Here is a 10,000-nt window from a genome sequence, read left to right as displayed (position 1 = left end):
ATGGTAAATTGACCATGTTTGCTGCTCCTGAGTCCGAATATAAGGCAGATTAAAATTTCTAAAGAACCACTAAGAAAATACCTCAATCCTCATTATAAACTGATGGTTTTGCTTATGTCCTGGAGATTTTATACAGCTTGCCTTTGCTTTCTTTCAGATAGCTGTGTCATCTTTCTGGCTTTGGGATAGACCAATGTTAATAGACATCATTTGAAACTGAGCCATATAGTTGAATGTAATTTGCCATAAAGATGAATGTTCTGTAGAGTTCCTCTTTATTTTTTTTAAAGAGATGTGCTTTTCAACATAATGTGTATAATCCCTGCCTCCACACACACACACACCAGAATGGGATTATGATTTCCCTGATGGGATTACTAAAGTTTGTTCTTACTTTTTGAATAAGCTTAATTTTAGTTTTTAAACAAACTGGTTTATACCTTTTGCCAGTATGCTAGGCCATCAGAAGACAGTACAATCATCTTCAAAACCTGGGTTTAATAGAAGGAAGTGTGAGAAAGCATCCAGTAGGTGTTTAGATCTGATTAGACTTTGAGTGGTCCCTTTCTAACAATATAAGGATAATAATTCCTTTGGAATTCATGTTCTTCGTTCCTCTGCAGATTGTCAGGAGCTCTTTGAATCCTAACTATATTCCAGGCACTATGTTAGGTGCTACAGTGGATGGAAGAAAGGGTAAAACTCATCAAAGAACTCATAGTTTAGTGGCATGTGTCATGTGTGTACCTAACACAAATCAAGTATCCCTTATTTGAAATGCCTGGGACCAGAAGTGTTTCAGATTTTAGAATTTTTTTTTTTTTTTGGATTTGAAATAGTTTCATTATACTTACTTGATGAGCATCCAAAATCCAAAATGCTCCAATGAACGTTTCCTTTGAATTGCTCAAAACATTTATGGAGCATTTCAGATTTCGAGATTTTCGGATTTGGGATACCCAACTTACGATTCTGTCTGTGCCTTTAGAGGTAAAAACATCTCTTCTTTGAAAGGAGTCAAAGAAGAGATGTGTTCTAGTTTGTAGAATTAGAGGAAGCTTTATGGATTGAGGCTTCAAGAGAAGACAATTTAAGACAGAACTCTATGAACAAAGGAAAGTTTGTATGTACAATCTTAGTGGGAATTAAAGTTGGACAAATTCACTTGGGGTTATATGATAGAAGATACTGAAATCCAGACCTAGGTATTTATATTTAAAGTAACTGGGAATGGGGAGCCACTGTTGGTTCTGAATAGCAGAGTAACATGATGAGGGCTTTTATTTAGTTTTTTATGACAGTGCTTTTCAACAAGACAGATATGGAAGATATCTGATATGGTGTGGCTGTGTCCCCACAAATCTCATCTTGAATTGTAGTTCCCCATAATCCCCCACGTGTTGCGGAAGGTTCCCGGTGGGAGGTAATTGAATCATGGGGGCGGTTACCCCCATGCTGCTCTTCTTGTAATAGTGAGTGAGTTCTCACAAGATCGGATGGTTTTATATGGGCTCTTCCCTCTTTACTTGGCACTTCTTCTTCCTCCCACCATGTGAAGAAGGATGTGTTTGCTTCCCCTTCCACCGTCATTGTGCTGAACTGTGAGATAACCAGGATTAGTATAATTCCTAGCACTTTCCTGTTGTAACTCCACCACCTCTCTTCCACTCAAGAAAGCAAAGTAGAATACAACCGAAGGAGAGTAATATTATGGAAATAACTAAATCAACTCTCGTTTATTTAAAAGTACTTTTAAATGGATTTGGTACTAGTTATAAATAACGTGCAGCTTACTTTGTAATAGATCATGACACAGAACTATGTGTTGCTGACCTCAGTTAAGAACCAAGATTGAAGATGATCCAGCAACACTGTAAAATTTATTGAAGTAAGGAAATTCTGAGTGTAGTGAGAAAGACCAACTAGTAAGTTATTGCATTATCTTTAGCAAACTTTTGGTCTGAACTATGGTTTACAGTGAAAATAATAAAGGTAATAAAATCTATAGACATGGCAATTTACTGGATACTGGTAGTGAGGAAGTAAAAGGAACCCAGGATGCATCTGAGATTTAAAAGTTGGGTAGCTCATGCTAACAGGAATAAAAGTTGCTTTGAATGAGAGAAGGAAAAAAATTGAATTCAATTCAGGCTATGAAATTCAGGTTCCAGACCACAGTTTATAGAGGAGTTTTATAAGTGTGGAAATGTAGCTTCTTTCTCAGAGCCCCATATTTAGATTTGTGAATCACGTATAAACGGAATGGTTTTTCCAAGCAATTTCAAATAGGAGGAAGCACTCCGCATTCTACATGTGAACCCTCATTTGATTCTTAATTATTCAAGTGTTTATTTAATCCACAAAATTATTAATGATTAAATTTTCATTTGCATGGTACCTACATGTTTCAAGAATGAATACCTTATTGAGAAGTGAATACATTGAGCTTCTCTAGCTCATTTTAGAGGATAATGCTTCCAACTGTTTGCAAGCCTCTTTTTTATTGATTACAATTTTTTTTTTTTTTTTTTTTTGACGGAGTCTCGCTCTGTCGCTCAGGCTGGAGTGCTATGGCATGATCTCCGCTCACTGCAAGCTCCGCCTCCCGGATTCACGCCATTCTCCTGCCTCAGACTCCCAAGTAACTGGGATTACAGGTGCCCACCACCACTCCTGGCTAATTTTTTTGTATTTTTAATAGAGACGGGGTTTCACCATGTTAGCCAGGATGATCTCGATCTCCTGACCTCGTGATCCGCCTGCCTTGGCCTCCCAAAGTGCTGGGATTACAGGCGTGAGCCACCGTGCCCAGCCTGATTACGCATTTATTTAGTGGGAAATACTGTTTCCTTATGCATTGCACAAGGGTGCTTTTTATATTCTTGTAAAATATTAAAACATGAAGAAAGTCTTAGTTAACAGACTTTTAAAGCTTCTACATGATGTTATGTTTTCCATTTCTTGAAAGCTCCATTGTATCATATTTTATCCTTTGAAATTTGTTGGTCTAGACAATTCAGATGAAATTCTAGGAGTAGGAATGAATCTATTTTGGGATCTATGCTTTTGTTGATAAAACGTTGTATCTTTGGTTAGGCATTTTCTTGTATCTGTTTATAGACTTGCTTCTTATAACTGGTGAAATGAGAAAATAACTTATTTTCACTAGTTTGGATAAGACATATAAGAGTACATGCATTGTGTGATAAATATTAACGATAATGATTGTATTGAAAGATTTTGTCATTCAAGAAGCTCCGTGTTGGAAATTGGATTTCAACTACGCTTTATAGTGTAAAGTGTAGTCAGTAGCATTTAATGAACTCTATTGCCCATGGTTGTGGGTACAGCAGAGGATGGTTACTTGAAATTCCAAAATAATCTACCTTGGCTATTAATGTTGATATTTTACTGAGCTTATAAATCCTGCTTACTATAGAAAACCTTTACTGGTTAATGTTCTCCCCCTTTTATTTTTCTCAACTTGTGAAGAAAATTTAAATATATGAAAAGCAAACTGATCAGTGAACAGGTTGTTAGGATAGAGAAAGAGGATGGTGAAAGGGTAGTTGAGAAAGGTCCAAAGAGATTGCAGGGTTTATCCACAACCTGAAGAGACACACAGAATCAAGAATTGATGACCTGTGTTGCTTTATTTGGACAGAAATGGTCTTTTCTGCCACCACTGGAGCTTTTGTCTTAAGAAGACTATGGAAGTCAAAAATGGTTCATAATGTATAGTGCCTATGTATGCTAAATTTTCTGGTACAATCCTGATTTCATGTAATTTTTTTTCTGTTTAAAGAAAGTTATTTTTAATATTTATAATACAATGGAATTTTCTTAGAACTTCAAAACGTACTTCCAATTACATACATTGATACATAAGAAAACCCCTCTTGTTAGTTTATGTTTCTTGTTTTGGAGTTTGTATGGGATATTGAATGTGGACATTTTTGGTTATTCTAGGATATTTATTGCAGAACCATGCAGATTTGTTTTTCTTCTTTAGAAACACAATAACTTAATAGAGGTACTGTTTGTTTATCTTAAGGGAAGTAGTTACTGTGGATGCCAAATTATATTGTATCTTTGCTCTTTTTAATGAAAGGGCTGTCCTTATTTTGCTTCTTTTAAAAAATCAGGTACATTTACTAGGGGACAATTTTTTGCCTGAGCCTATCAGACACAAACTCTTTTTTTCTGACAATTCCATAATTATTGAGTGGAATTGTGGAAATTATTGAATACAGAAATCGAGTGATTCTCCTCTACCCCCACTGATGAAATGTACTAGACTGAGAATTATCATGGCTGGTATTTTCAGGGGATTTTACAGCTAAGTTGATTTGCCGCTAAACCTAGTCTCTTTGTAGTTGTTCCCTTCTGCAGTCTACTAACACATGCCCTTTCCCCTCAGTATACATACACATTTGCCAGAGACTGCCAGATTGTCAGAGCAATGTTCTCGGTTATATTGTGCCTGTTGTATAGATCTCTGTTTAATCATGTTATTTTCTCCCATTTGATTTTCATCCTTAGACACCAATTTTGACCTCTGCATTTAGATTTCCTTTTAGCCTCATTCATTCTTCCTACAACGTACTTCTGCACTTTCAGTTTTCCTTTTCTCCTGGGTTAGAATGCCCCAAACTTCCCTATTCCATGAATAGTTCATTTCTTGGTTCCCATATATTTCTGCCACCTCCATGCACTGTCTTAGATGAGCTGTCCGTTTTAATGCTTTCTCATGTCCTTATTTGGTTACCAGCTGCTTAAGACAGTTCAAATAAGCAATGATAATAAAATTTGATACTTACATGCACATATTATATACCAGGTACTTTCTAGGTGCTTTACCTACTTGGGCATTTATTCCTCATAACAACTTTATAAGTCAAGTGGTAGTATTATCCCCATTTACAGATGAGGCAACCGAGGTACCCAGAGCTTAAGTGATTTGCTGCAGGTCATGCAGTGAGCAGTGGCAGTATGATTCCAGAGCCCGTGCTCCTAACAATCATGCTAAACTACCCCGCTTTGGAAAAATGTATTTTATAGCACAGTTTTGTCTTCTGAAAGTTATGTGGCAAATCATTTTCATGAGTCAGAAAGCTTGCAAGTCAATACTGTAGGTAACAAATGTTCTTGCCTGGACAAACTCATCAAATTCCCTAATTTACCCAAAAGGAGCTCTTATTTTTTGTCACCCTCCAACACACTTTTAAGTGCTTGTGTAATTCATTTACTTATGTCACATAGCACTATATGTCTTTGTAAAAAGGAGCCTTAACATATAAGTGCTTAACCTTTATTTCTTAATCATGAGCTTTTAAATTGTTATTGTGCTGACATAATTAGGTGTAGCACCTAAAACGCTTTGTGTGTACAGCTATAAAAAGAAAGTAATGTGATCTAGGACAGACAGTAAAGCTGTATCTAGGAAAAAATCCTATGGAAGGTTGAAATTGAATGTGGTAACTGCAATTATCTAAAAGGAAGTCTATTACTTTATGATAAAACTGTCAAAATAATGATTGGGTACTCCTACAAATTGTACGGGGAATCAATAAAACCAATATTACGTCACGGTTTGAGAATTTAGGAATTCCACTTTTCTCCTTATTCGTGAGAAGATGCTAATATATTTAAGAATGAGATGATAGAAAGTTTTTCTTTTCTGCTTCACTTTATCGCTCTTATTTTAGAGTTATTAATACTAGTTTGCTTAAGAAGTTTGATGAACAACATTCTTGGAAAGTAGGAATAGTATTTTTTCATTAGCCAGATAAAAATATGCAGACACTATGAGCTATTTTCTTTGCAAGAACATAAAATACAACACGTCGAGTAGACTGTAGATAATTTCTGCTTCATTCAGGACCTATGTCTTGGCCTCTTGGATTGTAGTTGATCTGTGATATCATTGTAAACAAGCTAACCTTTGTATTTTAAAGGGGACTTCCTGACTTACTCTTGCTAAAACTGATGATTATGTGTAGGTAAATGTTTTGTCTTCTTCACTAAGCCACCTAATCTCCAATTTCTTGTTTTTGTTTTTCAGTCTGAGAAGACGTTTTATATAATCAACACATGACTAATTTTACTTGGGCTCAATGTTCCTTGTCTTGGTTCATTGCCTAGATTCACATCCATAAATATTTGTTGACTTGAGGTGAATATTTTGTATTTATATTTTGTAGTGTACCTACCATTTCCTTGTGACTCTAGGGTTGAGAGAGTATCAAGGAATTTTGTAGCTAGCACGTGAAACATTTCAATAGAACTTTGTAGTTTATAAGAAGTTTTGATATGTTTTATTTGACACATAAATAGCTCTGACATAGCTAAGGCAAATGTTATGATTGCATTTTATAAATGATTAACTGAATTTCAGGATAAGTGACCAGCTTAGTCATACGGTTAGGAAGGACAAGAGCTGGGACTTGAACTTGGAAAACCCAAGCCTACATGTCCTGCTTACACTTGTTACATGCCTGAATGCACAAATGAACAAACGAAAGCAATGAGCAAGTGGGAGAATCTGTGTCTTCTGATTTCAGATTCATCCTGTCTCCATTATTTAATGAATGTAAATCAACTGCATTGTGTAGGTATTGCCCAAGTGTTTAGCATCTCTCACTGTCATAACAGTTTTTCTTCTTTTGACCTAAATCTCATCTATTATCATTGGTGCATATTTCCACACTATGTCGAGCTGGAATCCCAGTTTGATCCTATACTAGCTGTCACCTGGGTGAAGTCTTCCAGAGTCCTAGTTTGCTCTTCTTTAAAATCAGATGACAACATTTACCTTTCAAAGTTACACAGATATAAAGATGATTTTGTAAATTGCCTAGCATGTTACTTGGCACATAGTAGGCACTCAAAGAATCATGATTTTTATAGTAATAGGCAGTAATATTCCAACAAATACTTACACTTGAGCCATATGAAAGATTAATTTCCCTTCTTATTTAGGTACTCTTGAAATGTGAATTCTCTCATAATTTTAGAGATCTTTTTCAGAAACCTCTTGAAATAATGTTGACGATGCTCTGTATAGAGAGAAATTAATTATGGTCTTATGAAAGCTACATAGATTGGAGGCTGGCCTCAATTTCCTGAATTCGTGTTCTAATTTATTATATCTTATAGTAACAAAACAACAGCATATGTTAAGATCTATCTGCATATGCACTATGGACATTTACTTTTGTCCTGCTGTCACTACCCACACTTGTATCTTATACTTCTGGAATTCTTATAACCAACATTCTGAAAAGTAACAGGGGTGATGTTTTCAGTGGTAATGAAAGGGTTAAGTTTGTCATAAGGTCATTTCTGGGAGATACAGGTCTACTAGAAAGCTTGTACTTTTTTAAAATAAAATTTTATTTGGGGATAATTTTAGACTTGCAGAAAAGTCGCAAAGATAGTACAGAGTTCTGCCTATATGCATCACTCAGTTTTAGTTATCCCTAATGTTATCATCTCATATTACTGTGATACATTTGTCAACACTAAGAAACCCTCACTGGTACCTTTACTATTATTGATTACACTCCAGACGTCATTGGAATTTCACCAGCACCCAGTCCAGGATGCCACATTACACCTCGCTGTCTTGTTTCCCCAGTCTCCTCTGGTGTGTGAAAGCAATCTCTTCTTGTTTTTGATGATCATGATGTTTTTGCAGAGGGTCTTCTGCATCATGCATTCAATTTGGGTGTGTCCAAGGTTTTTCCTCATAGAGTTTGGGAAGAATAAGGTGAAGTTCCCTTATCATTATATCATATCAAGGGGTTCGTGGTATCAACATGATTTATCACTGGTTATATTAACCTTAATCTGTTGGTTAGGTTAGTGTTTGCTAGATTTCACCACTGCGAAATTACTACTTTTCCATACTCTCTTCTTTGGAAGCAAGTTACTAAATGTAGCACACACCCAAGTTGAGGTTAGAATGATTAAACTCTGCCTTCTGGAGGGAGGAGTGTGGAGAGATATTATTTGGGTTTCTTCTGTAAGGAAGTTTGGTCTCCCTGTTTATTTATCATTTTTATATTTGAACATATATATATATATATATATATGTATAATTTTGAGTTACCATCCTACTAAACAACTTTTATTTAGATTTAGAAGTTAAATTTGTAGCATACATTTTAATTTTTTCTTTTAATTCCATACCCGTTCTTCTCCTATGTTACCCATAAACTAAGCAAACATATATCCTTGCCTGCTATTCATTTCAGTGATAAACTATTTAACAGAAGTCCAGAGTAGAGCTCCTCTTCAGGAACTCTGTTTTGTTAGTTACTCTTGTTAATAAACAGGCCTGATAAGTATCACAAGTAAATTTGGTCAGTCTGACCTAAATTTTGACAAATCTATTATATTTATTAACAGACACCTTTGTACTTTGGGTTGATTTTGTTTTTGCATATCAAGTAGTTTTGATTATTTAGAAGCAACACTTTTGAAGTGAAGCAATCAATATACAGGTGAATTCCTTTTAAAACTGGACCTTTGAGTTCTTTTTTATGCTTCAGTCATCACTCTTCTTTCCATAAATTATCAAAAATGCTGGATGATCAGTGAATACCTTTGTCTACTAGGTATGGATGGGAAGAATCTCCTATGGCCTGTTTACTTATTTTTGAATTATTTATTGTTTTAATCTTGGTTTTCTGCCTGTCCATTGTAACTGTTCCTGTTGAGTTTTCAGACTATGGATGAACGTTGGTAAAGAATGAGATAGAGAAAAGCATAGCTTCTTTAGGAATATTCCTTGAAATGATACTTTGTATATTTAGTTGCTTCAGTTTAGACGTTTAGCATTTTTATTTACACGAGGAAAAAAAGAACCACTAAATAAGAGAGAAAAGAGTATATTGTGTTTGATAATCTGCCAGTTGAGAACACTGAGGTTGTAATTTGAGAGAAAACTTAGTCTTACCACTTTAATAGTATCCAGCAGCATTTCCTCTGTGTTTTTGTTTGTCTCTAGTTGTACCTGAAACAAGAAAATATGAAAAGTCTCTGAATTATTTGTAGTATGTGAAAGCGGGGACATTAATGTGTGGCCTTATTCTGAGATATTTAGCAACAGATTGTCTTCTCCTTCCAATGCAGCCACCCAGGGAAGAGATCGTTCTGTCCTTGGGGATGAAGGAAGTGGCTGCACCAGTCACGAAACCGTTCATCTGTTGCGCGTTCTTTGAGTCAGCACTGGCATTGACAATGTTCTGTGTCTGGGGTTGCTCGTCTTGCTTTTTGCTTGGAAGGTAGAAAACCGTATCTTTAGCCAAAGTATGAAAGGCAAAGGTATTGGAGGAAATTAGGTTGCCAAGTGGATGACAAAAGGGGCAGATTTTGTTTTTAATATTTCCTGTCTTATTTTTAAAAATCATTCTGACCTATTGTGTGTGTGTTTCTCTTTTTTTTGTTTATTGAACGTGTAACACCCCCACCCCACGGAAAGCTGGCTCTTTTGGCTGAATTGGGTTATCTGCTTTCTAGAGACTTAGGCTCTAGTAGGACAGATGAGGTCCTCACAGCTGTATGTTCAGTTTAGATCAAAATTGTTACTCAGCAAACATCCAGTTGCTTCCTTGAGCAGGCCATATGATCATGTGATCAGCTAGGATTTAGTTCATTTGTCAGGCACTGATTTTGAAAGATTTTATTGTTCATGTTGATGATGTTTAGGAATTGTTCCTCTTACAGTTGTCTTCCTTTGAGAAGATTTTGTTTGTACCTAGAGCAGGTGTGTTTGACACTTCTAAAAATTGAAACTTGTGTTGTGTGCAGTCATGTAAACAATGGAATCACTTTTGGGTCTAGAAGAACTTCGGAATACATCAGTTTTGGTTTCTCCTAAGGGATAAAAATATGCACTGTTTTAATCATTTTATGGATTTTGCTGTTTTTAAATTTGTTTGACCTTGGCAGTGTTGTCTTCCCCCCCCCCCCTAGGAATTAAAACAGAGTAGGC

At 35.8% G+C, this 10,000-nt stretch overlaps 1 protein-coding gene and 1 long non-coding RNA gene across 6 annotated transcripts in view; one reads left to right on the top strand and one right to left on the bottom strand.

The window, feature by feature from the left end:
- LOC117070907 overlaps window positions 1–9,025 on the bottom strand; it is a 29,967-nt gene extending 20,942 nt beyond the window's left edge. The window contains exon 1 of the long non-coding RNA XR_004432099.1: window positions 8,963–9,025. This is a non-coding gene — a long non-coding RNA (uncharacterized LOC117070907). The remainder of the gene's footprint in view (window positions 1–8,962) is intronic.
- Window positions 1–10,000, top strand: part of CUNH15orf41 (chromosome unknown C15orf41 homolog) — a 234,754-nt gene that overhangs the window by 83,116 nt on the left and 141,638 nt on the right. The window lies entirely within an intron of this gene.

The sequence above is a fragment of the Trachypithecus francoisi genome, unplaced genomic scaffold (genome assembly GCF_009764315.1).
Source record: "Trachypithecus francoisi isolate TF-2019V2 unplaced genomic scaffold, Tfra_2.0 Lachesis_group3, whole genome shotgun sequence".
NCBI lineage: Eukaryota > Metazoa > Chordata > Mammalia > Primates > Cercopithecidae > Trachypithecus > Trachypithecus francoisi.
The sequence above is the reverse complement of the archived record's forward strand: the minus strand, read 5'-3'. Positions and strand labels throughout refer to the sequence as shown.